Source organism: Equus przewalskii, chromosome 5, assembly GCF_037783145.1.
Source record: "Equus przewalskii isolate Varuska chromosome 5, EquPr2, whole genome shotgun sequence".
Taxonomy (NCBI): Eukaryota; Metazoa; Chordata; class Mammalia; order Perissodactyla; family Equidae; genus Equus; species Equus przewalskii.
Genome location: NC_091835.1, coordinates 52,272,324 through 52,295,093, shown reverse-complemented (window position 1 = coordinate 52,295,093; position 22,770 = coordinate 52,272,324). Strand labels below are relative to the sequence as shown.

At 38.3% G+C, this 22,770-nt stretch overlaps 1 protein-coding gene across 21 annotated transcripts in view; it reads left to right on the top strand.

The window, feature by feature from the left end:
• Positions 1 to 22,770, top strand: part of LMNTD1 (lamin tail domain containing 1) — a 369,630-nt gene that overhangs the window by 292,849 nt on the left and 54,011 nt on the right. For 2 of the 21 annotated variants that reach the window (XM_070619360.1, XM_070619361.1), the window contains one exon: positions 15,810 to 15,851. The exons of the other annotated variants lie outside the window; for them this stretch is intronic. The gene's annotated coding sequence lies outside the window, so the exon portion shown is untranslated. The remainder of the gene's footprint in view (positions 1 to 15,809; positions 15,852 to 22,770) is intronic. 21 annotated transcript variants of the gene reach the window in all.

Sequence of the window (22,770 nt, the reverse complement as noted above, 5' to 3'; positions counted from 1 at the left end):
TCTTTGATTGATAGACATTGACTCTTTAATTCTCCCACACATAATAAAGGAAAAAAACAGCCAAAATGGTAAGCAAAGGAAATTCAAATTTATAAAGAACCATTTAAATAAGAAATCAAATTGGCATAAAATTATAATTTATGGTTTATACATTTTTAAAATTTATAATTTAGTCCCCTTCTAGTCTACTTTTTGAATGCAAAGCTCTTACTCTCTGAGGACCTAGAATCAGGCTTGAGCACTGAAAATGCTGGCATTTTACTTAATTTACCTGCCTGGGTGAAATAATTCCATGGTAAATATGTAGTTAACTTGGCTCATCAAACCACCTGCTGGAAAAATGGAGTCAAAGAAATATTTTGGAAGTGCCCATGGCTCTGTGTGTGTGTGTGTGTGTGTGTGTGTGTGGTTGGGCGTGTGTGTGAGAGAGAGAGAGAGACAGAGATAGAGACAGAGATTGACAGAGAGACAGACAGAGGCAGAGACTAATAGAGAGGGAGGCAGGAAAGGCAGTCCTTTATCTCTCAATCATATTCTGGGTTTTTTTTTTCATTAAATTTTTCTTTTTTATGGTAATATACTATAAATGTTCTTAAATGGAATACTTGAATGCTACAGCCAAACCATTGTGTTTGAGTGACATGATGGATGGGCTTATACTGAACTATCTTAACACACCTACATAGTCAAGGGTTCCAGATGCACTTATTTCCTTCTTCTCAGTTCCGCCCTCTTCACTGTATCCTTTCGCTGCCTTTGCTCAGGTTTCCCCATCCTAAACAAAACAAAGCAATCCTCTCCCACCACCACCAGAACAATCAAACACCTTCCTTTGATCTTGTTAATCTTCTCCTTAACTTGATTGACAATGTTTTCTAACTCATTTACCTTTGTGTTCTCCTCTTCCTCAGGACCTACCTGTATCCTAACATCTTATAGAATCTCTGTCCCTGATACCTCACTAAAATTTCCCCTTAGTAATATGCATTCTTAATCAGCAAATGTGATAGCTTTGCCTCCGTTTTTATTCTCCTTGACTTCCCTGACATTTAATGATAAAATTTTATCCCTCCCTTGACATCTCTATGCTGCATCATACTGGTTCTCTTCACTCTCCTTCTCTGCTTCTTCTACTACTGCAAGCCCAGAAAAGTAGGTGTTTCTCAAGGTTCTATTCTCTCTTTAAAGACATTACTTTGAGGATCTTACCCACTCCCACAGTTTTGACTGCTAAAGGAAGGTGGCTTCCCAGTTTTCCTCCAGTCTTAACATCTGCTGCCATCTCAAATTTCTTATGTCCAAAACCAAACTCAACATCTTCCCCTGAAGTCAGTTGTGCCTTGAGACTGTCTCCTTATATCTGATTAATGAGACCACCATTTTCCCTATCCAAACTAAAAGACTTGGAAGTATCTGTAGCTTTTCCCTCTCCCCCATCCAATCAGATGCCAAGCCCATGGCATCTGTTCCCTATACCCCTCACATCAGTCACTATCTCATTTGCACAATCACCACTTTAATTCAGCCTTACATAGCCTTTTTCCTGGACCATTACCCTAGTTTCCTAATAATCGCCCCCCTGCCTTCATTCTCTTTTCTTCAATCCAACCGTAGCCACTGCCAGCTCTTAGCCTGTGCTCAAAAACCTTTGACGGCCTTGCATCGCCCACTAAACTAAATCCAAACGATGGTGGCCTTAAACTGCATCAGTTACACTGTGATGTCCAGAATAAAAGAGGAGTAGTAGACTGCTCCACTGCACCTTAATGCCATCAGAATTGTGTCCAATAGAGGTGCTTCAGCTAAAGGGAGATGTAAGAAACACAGAGATCAATCAGAGCACAGTGACCAGGATGGGGAAGATCCACGACCAGGTCACATAGTGAGTGGGTAAAGAAATGGAGATATTTCGGCCATAAGAATAACAATAAAAAAAAATAGCTGACTTCAATATTTGAATAAATCCCATTTGGAAAAGGACTTCTTTTGTTCCAGGTGGCCATGAGAGGTAGAACTTGAACAAATAAATGGAAACTATAAGAAAAATTACTTTAGCTCAATATAAAGAGAAAACAGAACTAAACAACGTTGGGACAGAAACTCTCAAGAGGTGGTAGATTCTCTGTTACCAGAGGTTGTTTTTTAAACTGGATGCATTGGTGAGAATGTTATAGGGTTGATCAAGAATATAATTCTCTTCAGTCATGCAGTTCTTAGTTTCTGTAGCTCTTTCTTAGGCTAGCGACCAACCCACTTTTCCAGTTTTCCCTCTCAATTTTCATACATATCCATGCTATTCCCTATTTGCAATTTCCTTCACTTACAGTTTCTCCTGTCAAAATCTTATCCATTTTTCAATGGCCAAGTTATATGTTACCTTTCCTAGGAAAATTTCCCTCCTCCCACCCCAGACACCACCATGAATACACGAACGTTCTTCTACTCTACCTCAGTAATTCATTTATTCATTTTAAGGCATTTAATATTCTTGCTCATTTTATTTCTGTATCTTTCTCATTTTACCTAATAGGATGTCAACTTCTTGAGGCAAGAATTACTGTTATATTGTTATATCTTCTATGAGCCTAGTATAATGGAATTCCTTTCTTTATTCATTCAACATATATTTCATTTTCTTTAGAATTAAAAGACTAGACTAAGTCATCTCTAAGGAGCCTTCCAACTTAAAAAGAAAAGTCTGTGAATCTGGTTCTAGAACTTATTCAATAGTGAATATACAAAAGACCTCTTTGTCCCCATATTGACTGCGAACACAAGGAGTCAGATATACTGATGTGTTTAAACATTTTGTTGGAAAGTTTTTAAAATCTGATTTTGAAAAGTCGGCAACTTTATTTTTCAAGAACTTCTGCAATGTTCCTACTGAGATATTCAACACATGTTCCTGATAGAATTTTGAACATTAAAAGAATTGCACATCTGGTTATATTTTTATGAAATTAAGTGATACCAAATCAGAGCTCCACAAAGTTAAAGTTTGTATAATTAAGAACATCAAGAAAAGTAAACAGTGAACTCCGGCAAGACTTAAGAAAGGGAACATCTTATTGTGATACATCAGAAGTTTTTACCACTCATTTATCTCTACCATTTCTTTCTGCTCTTTATAGCAATACAGAACATTTCCATTGGTGCTGATGTCTGTTTGGCAAATTGCTGCCAAGAGTCCAGATGTTTCTCAGAGTGAATTTATAGAAACTTGTGTTGTCCAAATTTCAGAAGAAAGGCAAGGCTGTAGCCTAGGTTAGATAAAACAAGGAAAAAAAAAAAAAACAGAGCAAGTTGCATTGAAAATTGAGCCTGAATCCTTTATTTGTTAGCTGCTTTTTTTCCCCTTTCTTCTTCCCCATCTGTGTTCAGCTCTCAAGCGACTCAAATTTAGGAAGACTAAAAGCCAAACGAGAAGTTGAAAGGCATCACTTTGGCCTTCAGGAAAATCCAAATATATGGGAGGTTAGTGAGGCAGTTCCATCAGGTCGTAAGTGTCGTTTACTTTTGGTACTTCTTAGGAAACAATCTTCTGAACCTTTTGACTGTCAGCCACTAAAAGCCCCTTAGGAAAGGCCTGAGACAAAGCTCTTCCTTGAGGGTCTGAGGCAAATGTGACACTGCCGAGAAGAGGAAGTCCTGCAACTCCCTGATCATGAAGGCCCCTCAGGAATGAACAAAACTCACTGATTTCCCTCTAGACACATCTCATGCTTTCTGCCATCTTGCCCCTCTAAGCTTTGACTTCCCCCTCACTCTCAGCCTAAACGGGAGAAAGTTAGAATGTGGTCCAAAAGCAGTCAGCAAGAAAGTTGTGGGTATTTTCTTTTCCAGTTGGATGCATGCCCTAGAGAAAGAAAAATTTAGGATTAACAAGTTGCAACCCATGTGCTGCTGCCCAGTTACGAGTCTGACTTCATACTTTTCTGATAGACTGTTGAAGAGGCTAAAAGATATTAAAATTTAATACGGCCCCCTCTCCCTTCTTTCTGGTATTATTGATTAATTAAATTTCTAGATATAAAAAGAACATGGTTAGGAATAATCAAACTTTCTGACATTATTACCTCAAACATGCTTTCTAACGTTATGGTGTAGGCATTAACAAGCTGACAGATCATTTAAGAAAGAATTAACTTGATTTTCAGCAAGAGTAGAGCATGAGGACTGATGATTAAATATTGATTTTCTTTTCTTGTAACCTTGTATCTTGTGTTCGAAAGGCATTGGTTTTGTTTCGCAGGAGAATTCAATCTTCTCGGGGGTTTTAATCCCCACAAATGCACCGGCTCTCTGTAGTAACATGGTAGGACAAGTGGTGGCTGCTTCAGGCAGAGCTGTACTATATTCCCCTTCTGCCAGGGCAGGGACCCACAGAGTGGGCAGGTGTGGGGCAGCTGCACACTCAATAATTCCTTTATGCCCTCTACACTCTCTAATTTGTAGATTAGAAAGTATTTTTTTAATAATTATTCCACGTAGAATCTTCCTGCCATCAAGATTGTAAACATCATAATCCCTTCCTGGAAACTTGGCTGGTACCTGGAACATCAAAACAATAATCAAATTATTTATTTAATGCAAAAATTTTATAAAGTGAAATATATTCAAAAAAGTATATGTAAAAGTCTATGCAATTTAAAAATAAGTAAAATGAACAAACATATCTACCAGCCAGCTTGAGAAACAGAACATTAACATTTTGAAGTGACCTGTGTGTCCATTCCCAATCGCAGCCCCTAAGAGCCACCTTCAACCATTACCACGAGTTTTGTGTTTATCTGTTCCTTGCAAAATTTTACCGCTTATGTACATATCCTTAACATGCACATGTGTGTGTGTGTATAATGTTGTGAGTTTTTAATTTTATGTAAAAGACATCATACTTTTTTCCAGTGACTTGTTTTCCTTAACATGTTTATGAGATTCCTTCATGTAAATGTGTGTAACTTTAGCTAATCTATTTCTGACTATTGTAGAACGGAAATGTTATTCTTTCTCCTATTAATGGACAATTAGTTTGTCTCCAGAACTTTGCTGTTATAAATGATCTTGCTATGAACATCCTTGTACATGTATCTTGGCCAGTAATCGCTAGGTTTGGGGTATACACGTCTTCGGCTCTGCTAGACAATGCCCCAGTAGTTTTAAGCTTTGGTTTCCAGCAGCATATAGAAGATGCCGTCCCTCTACAGCATCACCAAGACTTGATACTGTCATACTTTTTAAGCACATTGGGTGGGTATTAAATGGTATCTCACTGCATTTTTAATTTGTATGTCCATGATTAGTAATGACGTTGAACATAGTTTTTATGTTTAATGACCATTGTCTTCTGATTTTTTGCCCATTTTCCTATTGGAATGTTTCACTTTTACTTATTGATATGCAGGCTTTCCTCCTTTTTTAATTGTGAGATATGCTATACAAACAAAAACACATGAATCATCTCTGTACAATTTAATGAATAATTTCAAGGAAATACATGTGTAAATGCAACCTATGTCAAGAAATAAACCTTTCCAGAACGCTAGAAACCCAACATGTGTCTCCCTCTAATTCAACCCCATCTTTTGCTCCAGAGAGAACCATTATCTTGATATTTCTGAGAATCATTTCCTTGTTTTTTTTGATAGTTTATCATCAACGTATGCATCCCTAAGCAATATAGTTTACCTTTTTTATTCTTTTAGGTTTTGCTTCTTTAGATCAACATTATCTTTGTGACACTTAGCCTGATCTCATATCCCATCTCCAAGGGTCCAGGATTTGGGGTCCATCTTACTTTAGTCCTACAGCTTTGCCTATAGTTCAAATTTACACTGGATTGGCTGAGTTGAAATTTAAATAAATGTAAAACAAAATAATACTCATCTAAATCCATTTATATCTTTCATTTTACCACAATTTACAAATCTCTCTCTGTTAATTCCAGATGAGTCAGGAGGTTTCACTATGTTACTAGTTAGTTCCTATGGTAGCAGATTTATTTTCATTTTATTGCTACCTTATTCCTGAACATTTTATTTTATGTTTGGTATAATCATGAATTAACTCTAATACACCCACACCTCACATCTACTACCTCTGAGACATGGCCAGTTGTTTGATATTCTTTTCTCTTCAATACCAGTAGCCTAAATATATATCTTAGAAGGACTCTAGTCTTCTGGATTCATGGAAATATAATATGAAATAACCAGATAAGTTATAAATATTCAAATTTGCTGCCCAAGCCCAAGTTTACAGTGCTTAGTAAACACTAATAATTAGGACTCAATTATATTGCCAATTATAAATAGATAAACTAATTTTTCAAAAAAGAACTTTATTGGTTTTTACCTAGTTTTCTTGTTCTCCAACTCTCTTTCCTAAGACACCCTCAGAGTTCAATTCAAATTAGTTCAGTTCAACAAACAATTATTGAGGGCCTAAGCAATATCCTCTCCCCCAATCATAAAAAAGGAAGAAAGGATGAAAAAAAAGAAAGAGAAAAAAAGAAATGATTTCTTCTTCAGTGGGTTCATGGTCCAGGCAAGAATACATACATATAGACAAATAATTACCATGTAGCATGAGAGTAACAACAGAAGCAAGAACGAGATGAACGTCACATAGAAGAGAGAAGAATTAACTCAGTTAGAGTTCCGGGGGTTAGAGGAAGATGCTACAGGAGGAGGAAGCATCCAAACTGACTTTAAAAGGATAAGTAGAAATTTCTCAGCCAGGGAAAACAGGATGGGCAAAAGCCTGGAGTTCAGTGAACTACGTGTGAGTCAGTATCGCTGGAGCTTTAAGCACAAAGGGGAAGCGTGAAAAGAGATGAGGCTCCAGAGAAAGTTCAAGGTCAGATCACAAAGGGCCCTGGAGGGCTAGTCAAGGAATTTGAACTTTATTCGATAAGCAATAGGAAGCCATTTAAGTATGGGGACATGATCAAATCTGTGTTTCAGAAATGTTACCTTCAATATATTGTGGAATTTAGGTGGTCAGCTGTATAGTATTAGGATTGGCTTGATTGACAGTAACCCAAAATAACACTGCTTCAAAAAAGTAGTCCAGAGATCCAGTTGAGGGCTGATATGGCATCAGAAGCTCCTGGTCAAAGACTCAGTCTCTTCCTATAATGTTGCTCTCATACGTGACCCCAATCTAATGTCCAAGATAACAGTATTCACATTCCATACAGCAAGGTTAAGAAGGGATACAGTAGGGGCCAGCCCAGTGGCACAATGGTTAAGTTCACGCACTCTGCTTCTGCAGCTGGAGGTTCGTGGGTTTGGATCCTCGGCATGGACTTACACACTGCTCATCAAGCCATGCTGTGGCAGCATCCCACATTCAAAAGAGAGGAAGATTGGCACAGATGTTAGATCAAGGACAATCTCCCTCAAGCAGAAAGAGGAAGATTGGCAAGAGATGTTAGCTCAGTGCCAACCTTCCTCACAAAAAATAAAATAAAATAAATAAAAAAGAAGGGACACTGTAAAAGAGAGCAGAATGTGCCCACTAACCGTCTTTTTAAGATCTCCAGAAACTGCCACATGACTCTTCTCCCTCCTCCCATTGGCCAGAACTTAGTCACATGGTCACACCCAGCTGCAGGGCAAGCAGGGAAGTGTGCCAGAAAAAAATGGAAATGGAGGACAACCGGCAGTTTTTGCCACTGAGAAATAAGACATTGGAAGAGAGAAGACCAACAAAAAGACAACTGCAGTACTGTAGTGAGAGATGACAAGGACGGTGGTAAGGCAGTGTTTGTGAGGATGGAGAGTGAAGGCAAGATCTGAGAGCTGTTTGGGAAGCAGAATGGTTTAAGAGTTGGTGATCTAGTGGACGGGGTGATGGCTCTTGGTTTCTGGCTTGAGTGACTGAGAACAGAGGTAGCACCATGGAGAATTTTCACCATCATAAAACAGATGGAAGGAAAAAAACAAAAACAAGAAAAAAATCAAAATAGTATTTTTACTGTATAAAGTCTTTTTGCCTTTGACCTTACCCTTTCCCCAGAGCTTCCTCCAAATGTTCTGATTTTACTTACAAGCAGAAGGGGAGATACCAGTATCCAAATAACATAAAATGCTGGCCTTTTCCTTCTGTTCACGACAGTGAGATAGGAAAACTTCCAGACTTGACTGTCACCAACTGGAAGAATGACTGAGGGCAAGTAAGTTCATCCTCTGGATCTTAGCTTCCTCATCTGGAAAATAAGAACGCCGCACTTGATAACGTCCAAGGTCTCATCAGCTATAGAATTATTTGATTCACTAATTAGACCAATAACCCATGCTCATCAACAACATGAAGTAAACAACCTTGTGTGACTCCAGCCACACATTCCTTGCCAATGGAAAAAAGTAATTGAAGCAATACCTTAAAGTTCAAGTAAACATAATTTCCTGTCTCATTGCTTCACATTTCTTTTCACTGGGCTGTTGGAAACCTAGTTTAGTGTGGTCTGGTGGTATTAAAGTTTGGCAAATTTACAAAGTCTCTTATTAAAGTGGAGGGGTTTTTGCCAATTGCCTTTCAAGATTACTTTAAAAGGTTTTACTTGGGGGGAAAAAGATTACTTTTCCTATTATGTACAAAAGCCTACATGTGGTAGCTGAAAATATCTCCCTTGAATTAAGAAGTATTTTCCCTTTTGGTTGGTCAAGTACACATTGTTCCACCTACTACAAAGGATTAAAATGACCTGTTTCATCACAGAGCAAAGTAACGGTGGCGGCATGTGACTTTTGGCAGAAAGAACACTTTGTAATTGCTAATTTCCTATATCCAAATTCAGCTGAAGATTGCAGCCTGAGTTCATAGGATTTTGCAAGTCTTAACAAGCAGGACCCAAGGACGCTGCCAGGTTTTTAAAATGCCAGTCAATCTAGACTAGCAGCAAGTTTGCTGAAGATGAGCCTTTTGGAAAGAATGTTCAAATCCAAGACTCCAAATGCCTTATGGATTCATGAAAGAGTCCACGGGACACAACTGGTAGACTCAGGTGTTTGCTTTGGCCCCGTCTCTCTTCTCATCTCTATTGTGTTCTGTGCCAACTGGCAGCTGTCCTCAAGGTCAGACTCTTTTTACAAAATCAGCAACTTAAATGAGAACCAGTAATACTTTCAGCAGGTATAATCCATTTTACTTGGAAAGTGTTTCAACTAGTTTTTCTTTTGATACAAGAAAGTTTGGAAATCTGATAGAAATGTAACATTTTAGAACTCATATCTAGCACCAAATTTGCATTTCTCAGCCAAAGAAAAATATTCCTTACGGAATAAGTATTAGATCCCAGTCTAGGGTGAAAATGTATATCCTCCAGGTGGCCAAAAGAAAACAAACTAAGACAATGATGATACAATCAACTTGGAAGTCTCAGTTTTATGTTCTTCCACTTCCTAAATAATTTTTGATCCTGTCAATTGTAGCTTTAAATTAATCATTCTTTGCATATGGCAAACAGACCTTAAAAACCAAATTTCTTTACTCACTGTCAGAGCATTACATTTCGGCACATTTGCAGGATGTGGGACCTGGAATTCGAGATTACAGCTGATAACACCAGAACACTGCGCTCCTGATTAGGTCTATAAAATATCTTTGATGATGTAAAATCTGTGAATTCTTAAAATCCAAAACACCGTATAGCACTTTTGCTGACCCAAAACTTGAGATGTGTGCAGGAGCTATGTGCTCTAGGGCAAAGAGGACAGGCTCAGTGGTGACACTGAGTGATACTCAAAGCCAAGCTTGTTTCTTGCTAGCAAGGTAACCTTGGGTAAACCAGTTAGCCTCTCTCACACAATTAATTTCTGATTGTTTCAATTGCACTCTGAGAAAAATCATGAATATGTTGCATACATTATATATATATATATATAGGTATGTATATACGTATAAATATATAGATACAGGTCAGTAAACTGGCCACTTAAATCCTCTAGTGGCTCAGGCCTAAATCCCTGAAGCATCTTGTCTTCTCTCTTTCTCTCACACCTCACATCTAATCTACTAGCAAATTCTGCCAACTTTCTTCATGCTACATCCAGAACCTGACCGCATCTCATCACCTCCACTACTACCATGGTGGTGCCCAGTGCCATCAGCTCTCCCTGGATGATGGCAACTGTCTCCTCTTCCCTGAGCTCTCTGCTTCTTACTCTCCTCCGGTTATTTTCAATACAGAGGGGCCTTCTTACAACCGAAGTCAGATCCTGTCACTCCTCTGCTCAAAGCCCTCCAATGACCTTCCTTCTCTCTCAGAGTAAAAGCCAAGGTCCTTCCCATGATCCATAAGTCCCTGAGGAGCTGGCCTTTCTGTCAGTTCTCACTTGTCTCCAACCCTCTCACACCCACCCCTACCTTTGCTCTCTCTGCCCAGCCTCCCCAGCCTCTTTCCAGATGCAACATTGCCTCTGCATTGTCACACCCTCTGCCAGCAGACGCTGGTTCACCAAACCAGCTATGAGTTAATAAGGACTAAATATCAGAGTTGAATCACTGGGAATGAAAAAGATCCAGTAAATCCAGAGCACATTTAAGAATGAGATATTATAAGACAGTGACAAATTGTAGCAAGGGGATTAAAACGGCTAGAAATAAATGTGTTCCTATATCAACTAAAGATATTTGGAAATATTTTGCTATATTATTTAAATAATTTGTTATATGTATTATGTGTAACAAAGTTTTTCACGTGTGGAATTAGTATGCATTTCAAAATCAGCATTTCAAAGTATCTTTTAACTCTAAAATTCTATAATTAACCGATATTATAAAAAATAATTACCTAAATCAAATATAGATAAGATTTCCCACATAACTGTGCTTATAGAATATTAATACAGTCTTATTTAAATACTTGATTTAGGTTGCTGTATTTAAAAAATTTTTTCTTCAGCTATGTGGTTTTATGTGAAGCCTTTTCCTACTTCCAGAAATTTATTGAGAACCAGTGAAGTTTTAATTTTCCTGCCTATTGAGATCTCATTTTGAGCATTCCCCACCATTCTCTTGATAGACTGGGTGTGTGTTGTGTGCGTATGTGTGTGTTTAATGAATTCATTAATTCATCCACAAGCCAAAAAACAGAAATGGGTTCCCAATTTGGGGCAACTCAACTACCTATCATCATTTATGTATGTATAAAGTAAGACTGATTTTTTTAAAAAAGGAATTTGTATTGCAACCTACATGGATCAGACATAGAAAGACTCTGCTTGTCTGTCCCCTAACCCATTGCCAAGAAGAAAAAAGGCTTAAATAGTTCTAACTTCCCAACAGCCTAGCCAGAGAGGAAGGCTTCTTTCTTTGGATCATGCTGCCATTTCTTAAAAGTAGTAATTGCACAGTGCTTTAGAAGAGGGCTTGTTAAAATGCAGAGGATGTCTAGTGCTGGGGCCCAGGAATCTGATTTTGTGTGTGTGTGTGTGAGGAAGATTGGCCCTGAGCTAACATCTGTGCCAATCTTCCTCCACTTTATATGTGAGACACTGCCACAGCACAGCTTGATGAGCTGTGTGGAGGTCTGTGTCCCGGATCGGAACCTGCAAACCCTGGGCCACCAAAGCAGAGCATGTGAATTTAACCACTACACCTCCAGGCGGGCCCCAGGAATCTGCATTTTAACATGCTCCCCTAGTTTATTTATGCATGTTAAAGTTTGAGGATTAGTGCAAAGAAAGTATACTCCACATTCAGCATGAAAATGAAAACTTAATGAGCATTGCTTGAGGATTCTTAGTCAATACATAAGAGACATTCTCTTAACACATCAGACACATGTTTTCTGCCAGGCATTGTTAACAGCACTGAGAATACAGTTATTATTATTATTGTTGTTATTATTATTATTATTATTATTAGGTAACAGCTGTATTCAGAGATAATTTATAGGCAATACAATTCAACCATTTAAAGTGTGCTATTCAATGGTTTTTAGTCTATTTACAGAGTTGTGCAACCATCCCAACAATTAATTTTAAAACATTTTCATTATTCTCAAAAGAATCTCCATACTCTTTAGCCATACCTCCCACCTCCTCAGCCCCAGAACCTAACTCAGAACCTAAAAACTAACCTACTTTCTGCCTCTATAGATATGCTGTGAACATTTGTGTACAACTTTTTGTGTGGACATATATTTTCATTTCTCTTAGGTTTATACATAAAGTAGAATTGTTGGGTCAAATTGTAACTCTATGTTTAACTTTTTGAGCAACTGTCAGACTACTTTCCAAAGTGGCTTCGCCATTTTACATTCCCACCAGCAATGTTTGAGGGTTCTGATTTCTCCACATTCTTACCAACACTTGTTATTATCTGTCTTTTTGATAATAGCCATTCTAGTGGGTGTGAAAAACGACTACCATGACAAGAACATTTGCATATGCTTATTGGCCAGTTGTATATATTCTTTGAATGACTATTCAGATCCTTTGCTCATTATTTATCTTTTTATAATTGGGTTGTATTCTTTTATATATTCCATATACAAGTCCTTTATCAGGTATATGATTTGCAAATATTTCCTACCATCCTGTGGATTGTCTTTTCACTTTCTTAATAAAGTCCCTCAATGCACAAAAGTTTATAATCTTGATGAATTCCAACATCTATTTTTTCTTCTGCTGCTCATGCTTCTGGCATCATATCTAAGAATCCATTGCCTAATCCAAGGTCATATAGATTTATCCCTAAATATTCTCCTAAGAATTTTATAGTTTTAGCTCTTACATTTAAGTGTTTTATCCATTCTGAGCTAAATTTTGTATATGGCATGAGGTAGGAGTCCAGGTTTATTCCACTGCATGTGAATGTCCAGTTGTCCTGATACTATTTGCTGAAAAGACTATTTTTTTCCCCATTGAATGGTTTTAGCACCCTGTCAAAAGTCAATTGACTGTAAATGTGAGCGTGTATTTCTGGACTCTCAATTCTACTCCATCGATCTAGATGTCCATCCTTATGCTAGTATTATACTGCCTTGACTACTTACTTTATAAGTTTTAATATCAGAAAGTGTGAGTCCTCCAACTTTCTCTCTTTTAAGATTGTCTTGGCTCCTCCGGGTTCCTTGAGTTTCCACATGAATTTTAGGATCAATTTGCCGATTTCTACAAGGAAACCAGGTGGGATTCTGATAGGGATGCACTGAATGTGTAGATCAGTTGGAGGAGTATTGCCATCTTCACAATGTTAAGTCCTCCAATCTATAAACATAGGCTGTCTTTCCATTTATTTCCATTTCCAAGGTCTTCTTTAATTTCTTTCAACAATGCTTTGTAGTTTTCATAGTGTATGTTTTGCACTTTTTTGTTACATGTATTCCTAAATATTTTATTCTTTATGAAGCTATTGTAAATAGAATTTTTTTCTTAATTTCATTTTTGGATTGCTCACACAAGTGTATAGAAATACAACTGATTTTTGTATATTGACCTTGTATCCTGCAACTTGGTTGAACTAATTTATTCTAACAGTTTTTTAGTGAATTTCTTATGATTTTCTATATATAAAATCATGTCATTTGCAAACAGAGATAGTTTTACTTCTTCCTTTCCAATCTGGATGCCTTTTATTTCTTTTGTTTGTCTAATTGCCCTGGATAGTACTTCCAGTACAATGTTAAATGGAAGTGGCAAGAGTGGACATCCTGTTTAATAGGGAACTGATCTTAGGGGAAAAGCTTTCATTTTTTCACCATTAAGAATGATTTAAAAACAAAAAGACAGACAAATAAAAACAGAGTCTTACCCTTATAGAGCTTATAGTCTGATAGAGGAGACAGACAATAGTCAAGTAGTTGCACAAATATAATTAAATTATGATAAGTATGATGGCAGGAAAGTACCCCTGGCCCCATAGATAGATCCCAATGACCTTGTCCTTTCTTTCTCTCCAACCCTTGAGGGGAACAGTTAACTCAAAGCAGAATTAATCTAAAGCATCCTTGCTTCTGGGAGACAGAATTTAAGAAATCCACTACACTGTGAGCTTCTTGATGGCGGAGTCATGTCTTACTCATTGTTATAATTCAGGCACCTATATGGTACATGGGCATATAGTAGACTTCTAGTAAATGATTGTTAAATGCAAGAAGATTGGGAACTTAATATTTGTCCCAGGAGTTTCCAAGACAGTCTGAGAAACAGAGGCAAGGAACCGATTTCTCCAAAAACCATTTGCCTTATTTGACCCCCACTTACAGTTTCCCAAAGCAAGTATCATTCCTATTTTACAATGAAATGCCAAAGAGAGTGTGGCCCTAAGACTCAGGCAAGAAAAGCCTCTGCTTGGTCTCTCTCTGACTGTAACCTGGCTATATGTCTCCCTACTCTCTGGGCCTCCATTTCTTCATTTGTAGATTAGAATAATAATAGTTCATACTTCATGTGATTGTTGTTGAGGATCACATGAATTAACATATGGAGAGTACTTCAAACAGTGCCTGACATAGGAACAAGTTCTACAAAGCTAGCATTAGCAAGAAGCCCTCTTGGGAAACATACATTTTGAAAATAGGGACATTGCTTCTTCTCTTCCCAATTAGAGAAACTCAGGAGTATTTCTCAAAGCAGTGTCCTTGCACTGTCTTACATCAGAATCAGTAGGATTATTGTTTAAAAAGTAGATTCCTGGGGGGCTGGCCCCGTGGCTGAGTGGTTAAGTTCACGCGCTCCGCTGCAGGCGGCCCAGTGTTTCGTTGCTTCGAATCCTGGGCGCGGACATGGCACTGCTCATCAAACCACGCTGAGGCAGCGTCCCACATGCCACAACTAGAAGAACCCACAACAAAGAATATACAACTATGTACTGGGGGGCTTTGGGGAGAAAAAGAAAAAAATAAAATATTAAAAAAAAAAAAAAAAGTAGATTCCTGGGCCCTATCCAAGATTTCCTATACAAGAATGAATAAGAATCCTAGGAAAGCCGCACTCTTAACAGGAGCCTTTAAGGTTTGAGAACCACATTCTAGAAAGACTGAATCTCCACTGCTATACATTATCCCAGGTAACTCCAACATACCCTTCTTTTTCCATCCCTTCCCTGTGCTTCTGTAAGGATGTTTCAAGTAACAGAACACCACCAAACTGATTTGCTATTAGCTAAGAGTTTCTTAAGAATTCATTTGTTAACTTACTCAATACCTTAAGTATTCTCATTGATCTATCCCACTGAGTTTGAACTTGTTTATAATTGGATCATTTAAAGAATAATTACCAGAGAATCTCAGCAGCCCCTTACCTTCTAAAGGAATGTGATTAATGGAACTCTCTGTACACATAGAAGTTTTAGTCCTTTTAAATCATAATAGAGAGGCTCTCCCATTGATACCTTCTCGGGCTACTTTGGTTTGCCCATCTCTTAAAAGGACTGGCCTGTCTATAATTTAATCCTGATTCAGGACCCATCCATACTCTCTAAGACTCACTTTTAAGTCTTCAGACAGTGCTACATTTATATATGGCATCTATTTCAGCTCTGAATTTGGAGAAATTCCAAAGTCTATGTATATCTGTAGATTCCCAAAAGGTAGACCACAAAGTCAAAGGAGCTTAGTTCAAAGGACAAGGAGAGCCTGTAACCTGAGGCCTCTGTGCCAACAACATCCACCTCTTTGGCCAAAACTACTAACTTATAGCACCCAGGTTGGGGCTGGGAGCAGGAGCAAGGATGCCAAGAAATCTTTCAGAAGTATGCAGATTTTCCTTTGGCCCATACCTGTTCCTGCTGAAGCTGACAGTGAGATTATTCTTAATTACAGAATCTTCTAAGCAAGTGTTTGGTGTGATTCCTTATAGGTTTCTGAGTAAGACTGTCACTTGGAGACAGACTTCTCTAAGGTGAGTTTCGTCTTTGTTTGCAAATTACTGATGAACAGGTATGAAAATAACAGCTGATGTAACTTAACTGTTAAATTGTAAAAATGATAAGTTTGGAAGTAAAGTTTGCACATCATCTTGACCATCCAGTGTTGACACAAATATATGAACCGGGCTATTTAGGTCTGCAAAAATTGTGAAGCAGGCAGTACTTGAAGGTGAAAGGAGGAAGCCACACCAAGCTCTTGCCTGGAATTCTCCTTTTGGCCACTTTAGCATCCTAGTTAGATCCTGAAAATCTGTACGGAGCTACCATATAATCTTCTTGTTCCTCAGTAAGGAAACATTTCATATTTCGTAGCTATGGGACCCATGATGCCAGGTTTCTATCCGTTTATGCAGATGGGGATAGGACAGAAGTAGAGGAGGGAAAGAAGTCAAGGGGAAATAAAAGTAAATACATTTTCTAACCTACATGTAACCCTTTATAATATCAATTATTCCTACCTGTCAATTTTCCATGTTAGAATTAGATGCCTAGAATAATCAAATTTAATCAAAAGAGTAATATATTTGGAACAATTCTTGTTTTCTTGGCTTCATTACTAAATTTTGTGATTTAGAGGTATTCAACTTCTTTTTGTCTTAGAATCACTTTTCCTAGTCCTGACGAGTTCAGAGGGTCAGAGAAATAGAATAACTCTGATTACATTACCAATCTTGACAGTTGGCCTACCAATTGCATTACCTAGTTGCTTCTCATATTTCATCAGCAAAAGAGATGCCTCCATTGAAAATGGATTCAGATGTTTTAAAACCAGATTCTTTAGGGATAAAACAACAGTAGTTCCTGTTCTGAAAAATAAAGAGCTGTCTTGAGCCCTTAATTTATCCCTAGCACTAGCCATACAATCATTTCTCAGCAGCTCAGTCAGAATTGGCTCATAGTAGAGGGCCTGTTGTCCACTGCAATGGCTTATGTATAGCTTCTAGAAGATGCTTCCATGCTTCCAGGAATATGCACCTCATCTGCCTTTTCCTACTCTCTTTCTGCTTGGAGATTCACTATTCAAAATGGAAAGTATATCTACTAATTTAAATTAGTTCCAAGTAGGTCAAAGCTTACTGTTTATGAAGGATTATATGTTAAGTCCTTGAATACATTGATCTCACTTAGTTCTCATGACACCTCTGTAAAGGACGTATCTATTTTCCATTTTTGAAGAGGAAATAGATCTCAGAGAGGTTAAGTAGCTACCAAAATCACATAATTTTTAAGAGATTCCTCCCAATTTAATCTTAGGTTTGTCTGATTCCAAAGTCTAGGCTTTTTCCACCCACTTTTCAAGAAGGAAAAGTCATGAAATTACCCAAACCACCTGTCATATCTGGCCCCTGAACTTATCAAATCCATAGTGTAGCTTCAATCATCAAAAAGCCACATGATGGTCATTTTGGTATAAATCACGCAAACTTCATAAAGTAATTACTTAGATAAAAGTTATGCTGTTTTTCAAAGAATTACTGTAAAGTCTAGATAGCTACACACTGTTCATTTCTCCAAATGCATAGGATACAGCTATATGCAGACATTATATCAGTCCCTGGATGAGGATGGATAAGAGACATAGTCCCCACTCTTCTTCTCACAGCATCATGGCAGAGATAGGTCTGAAATAACATCTATTACCAGGAGTGCCATTCAAAATGTTTAATAACTATACTGCACAAGGACCAATCAATCAGGACAGACACTGGCTATATGCAGCTGGTATGGCTGAAGTGTACACTTATTGCCTATCAGCTTTGCCTTTAACAATATAATCAATAGTAAAATAGAGATATGTGTGAACACAGAAGGGGAGAGGCTGGAGGGAAGGGATGGAGGTGGTCATGAACGATTTTACAATAGAGAGGACATATGATCTGACCCTTGAAGGGTAAGTGGGAGTTTTCCACTGGACAGAAGAGGAAAGGGCGTTTTAGGCAGAGGGAAACAACCAAATGAAACAAAGTTTGCAAATGAGGTATCCAGAATAATCAAATTTATTGAATCAAAATGTGAAATAGTGGTTGCCAGGCTAGGGGAAGGGAGGCATGGGGAGTTACTAATCAACAGGCATAAAGTTTCAGTTAAGTAACGAGAGTAAGTTCTAGAGATCTGCTGCACAGCATTGTACCCATGGCCAACAATACTGTATTGTACACTTAAAACTTCTTAATCAAGAGGGTGGATCTCATGTTAAGTGTTCTTACTATAATAAAATAAAATTAAAATATAAACAAACAAACCAACCAAGGCTGGGTGGCATTGGGAAATGTCTGGAAGCCTGCTATGGTTACTTATGGAGCTCACAGAGGTATGGGTAGAGATGATGAGGGAAAATCATGTTAGGCCAGATCATGAAGGGCCTAAGCTAAGCTAAGGAGTTTTTACTTACTTACCTGGGCATCAGAGAACCTGACCATTTACATCTATGCTTGACACAATTTTGGTGGTATTGTAGAAAATATACTAGCAGGGGAAGAGCATTTAGAGGTTATTTCAGTAGTTTAGGGGAAATATAACGAGGGTCTCCACTGATATTGTTGCAAAGAGAAGAGAATGCATGCAAGAGGCATTTGGACTACATGTAATGGCTGATTGAATATATTGAGGGGGGGAGAAAGAATTGAGTATGAGTCCAAAGCTTTTGGCTTGAGCAATTTTGTTGGTTTTTCTTGAGATAGGACAGGCAGATGGAGATAACATCTCCAGTATGTTCGGAAAGTGAGCAAGATAATGATCTTGGTTTGGGACATAGTGTGTCATGCAGAACTCCAGATGGAGAAGTCAAACAGGAAATTAGAAATACAGATGGTTGACAATATCTATTCTGCTTAATTAAATCATCCAATGTCATATACATATGTATATACATACATATATATGAACCTATATATATACACACACATACTTGACAGACAACTCATGGCCTAAGGAGGAAACATTTTGAAACTAAAATATGTAATTACTCCTCCTTTAGGAGAAGTTAGGTTGAAAATAACATTTATTGAGTTGGTGCTTCTTATGAGCCTGATGCTATCTTTTCCCAGCTTGTTTTCATTTGTCCAAAGAATAGAATGGAGATGCTGAATAGATCTTTCTGAATTAGAACAGTTTGACTTGGTTTTATGGTTTGAGTCAATTTATAGATCGTATATTATAATCTATAAATATCTGAATGTATTCAAAAACTGAGTTTGGCCTATTTACATATTTCATCGTGCTGATAAGGCCAAGGTTAGATCCTGATTGCCTTAGAGGTGAGTTTGATTGCACATATACCTGAGACAGGTCTATGAAGAGGGTTTTTATTATTTTGCTTTAGTGAATTCCAAAATCACATACTGTTGTCTAGTAACAGACTGCACATAAAACTCCAGCACTGACTTGGCAAATGACAACCAGGGGATTTGCTCAGTATTGCTGCGTGGTCTGAACTGGCACTAGTCTACACTCTCGGTAGTAAATCTTCTTATCAATGAACAAAATAGCATTAAATAGCTCCCTCATTTACACAATCTTGCATTAAAGTGATTCACATATGCATGTAATATGTTGTGTGATCAATATCTCAAGTCACACTGAAAGCATATTCTATTTCTATTTAGTTACCTGTCCTCACCAGGGTAACCAGGAAAAATACTAGGAAGTTGAGTAGTTTATTTTTTTTGGCACATTCTTACGTACTGGTGTCACTGTTTTCCCAGCCTTCAGGCACCTGAAGCCATCAAACTAGCTCGGCTTGCCTAAAGGCCACCTCTGCAGTATTTCACTCAAACCAGCCCTTTACATGTGTCCAGATTACCCTTCCTCCTCCTCTCTGGTGTCATTTAAACTCCCCTTTAGGACAACACCACATTTTAGGAATTAAAGTGTATTCACAGTTGTACAAACATGATTGGCCAATCTTCCCAGGGCAGGGGGTGTGCGCAAGCACATGTGTGTGTGTCCCATAACGTAGAATGTCTGCTTGGCTGAATGAGCTGCTCCACGCTGTGCTCTGTGAGAGGAGGGAAAGACAGCTAAGCAGGTGGATAAGTTGGCAAGTGAAAAAGGCAAGAAGCCTCGCAGCAGGGTGAAGTCAAGGTGCCTGTAGGTAGAAGGAATCGGACCATTGGGACTAGAGAAATTGGTTCTCACCATTTCCTCCCCAGCCCTACATGTCCTCCCATCCTCTAGGATAGGACAATGAGACCAGCACAGACCCTGAAATGCCCCCACCCTCTCAGACTCTATTTTCTGAATGTAGGGGTTACTCCCTAACTGGACTCTAGAAATAAGGCAATTGGCTCTGGTCAAAATGTCAAAGAAAGAGAGGTTTGTTTTTACTTTCTAATCCCCCCACCCCCCCACTGAGTTATGTGTAGGCTATCTCTATATTTAATAGAAGCAACATATTGCATCAATTCTGAGATGATATTTTTTCACAATTTAACACCTCTGAAATTGGGATGCATCATGTGATCAATGGCATCTTATGGCATTGGTGTTGCCTGGACTGAATTTCTTATATAAGCACTTATTTCCAACAGTTACCTAGGACTACTACCAACCTGAGACCACTTTAAATTAAATTCTCTTCCTGGGGTTTTTTTTCTATTTTTTCGCTCAGGAAGATTCACCCTGAGCTAATATCTATTGCCAAGCTTCTTTTTGCTTGAGGAAGAGTCACCTTGAGCTAACCCAGTCTCCCTCTATTTTGTATATGGGTCACAGCCACAGCATGGCTAATGAGTGGTGTAGGTCCACGCCTGGGATCCAAACCTGCGAACTCAGGGTGACAAAGCAGAACATGTGAACTTAACTACTAGGCTACAGGGACTGCCCCCTGTTCCCGAGGTTTGTGAATAACCCTGGTGCCATGAATTCAGCCCTCACACTTAACACGAGTAACAGCTGTGGTTCAGAATCTCGGGAGATTTTTCTTCTCTCTCTCCTCCCAGTGCTAAGGTTGAGAAATACAGTCTGTTTCTTGGGGGTCCAGCTTTCTGCCAATGTCTCCTATTAAATTCCCTATATTGGACTTTTCCTTGGTAATTGATAAAATAATGGTGTATCTTATAGCCAAAAGAATTTACAATATTGGAACTGAAAAGACCAAGGACAGAAATTCTTCCTAATTTCCTAATTCTGAGCAGCAACACTGCCTTCTTCAAGTCTTTGCTTGTCTTTCAGAGCCTGCCAACATCTCTCAAAAAGAGCCAGGTAATCATCCTTCAGAAGAAGGATTCACTATGCAATTTGTAGGTATAATGGGATTTTTTAATTTGTAATTTCATCAAGACGTAATTTGTGAGTAAAGATTGTGATAAAGCTGTAATTACAACTGTGTGATTTTGTTCATTGCTTTTGAAAATACTTATAAGGTATCTATTCTGTGCCCTGGAGAAGGAACAAAGATGTTCAAGAAATGGTCCCTGACCTCAGGAAGCTTAGAATCTATTACGATTGGATAAAGCACGTGCAAAATAAATGTGATGTAATGTAGAAAGTCATGATGCCAGAGGGAAGGAATGGAAAATGTGCCCCATAAATATTCAGGAGAGAAAGAAATCATTTCTAGTTTGGGGAGAATCAAAAAATACCTTGTGGAAGATATGGCTAATAAAAATAATAAGAAAAATAATAAGAATTACCATTTTAAATGCTTCACTCACATTACTTTATTTAATCACCTATGAAATACATATTAATTCCATTTTACACATAAGAAAACTCGTTTTGAAGGATGGATAGATTTTTAGAGGCAGAAGCAGTGTTGGGAAGGGTGTTGCTCATCAGTGGGAACAGTCAGAACAAAGGCCTGAATGTGGGAAAGCAAGGGGCACATACAAAGTCACTATATAGATTAACTTGGTTGGAAGATTGGATGGTAAAGGCAAGTAACAAGAGAGATAAAACTGATGATTTTGTTTGAGCTAGGTCATGAGGGAGTAGATGGGAGTTGTCATGGAGATAGAATAAAATAACCTGGCAGATGGTTTATTTTAGGAATATTGTAGGAAGACTTTTCAAAGATGAAGAACTGATTTGGGGATTGAATGTCTAGGAGAAAGTGACACTAGGATAAAAAAATACTAAAAACAAGGGAATATGACATATTCAGATTCTGTCCTATATGAGCTTAATTATAAATGTCCTAACACTGTCTATGTGAATAGAGAATGCGCTTGGGGGAATGGGCAAACCAGGTGTGAAATATGACCAATGACCTTAGGGTTTATAAAGCTATGAATATGAAGAATTGTCTCCCTGGAGGGATAATCTTAGACTGTGTCTAGACCAGAGTGGGTCAAACTCAAGTCCAGTTCAGGCAGTTACCACAAGGTACCAAAGGCGGTCCTCGTAGGGTGGACCACGGTGCCTCACATGGTAGGTGATGACTAACTGTCATCAGGGAAGACTTTCAGGGCTCAATGAGAGAAGTTGGGAGCAAACTTGAGCCACAAGGAAAAGGACTGATTTAGGCTAAGAAGCCAGTGTTATCCCATTGCCAGTTACCAATTTCCTAGGGTACAAGGTTGACCTTTAAGAAAGATACTCCCCATTCCACCCTGTGGTGAACTGTCAGGAAAACTGGGCATCAATGACCTAGGCAGAAGAAACAGCTAAAGAGCCTTCTGGGTGGGGCTTTGTGGTCTTTTCAATCTTTGGGTTTGAACCTTGAATGTCATACCCCAGAAGTAAGGATAATAGACAGAAATAGACTGGTCTTCACAGAGACTGAAGCCCAGCTTCAAACTGTAATAATCCTTGATTGAATTACTTAAGTTAATATGGACTTCCTGGTGTCCCTACCTCCCTAATGTATCTTCTCTGAAGGAATATAATATCACTTTAGGCCTAAATTATATGTATAATTTTTTCATAAACAATATTTGGTAATTAATCCAG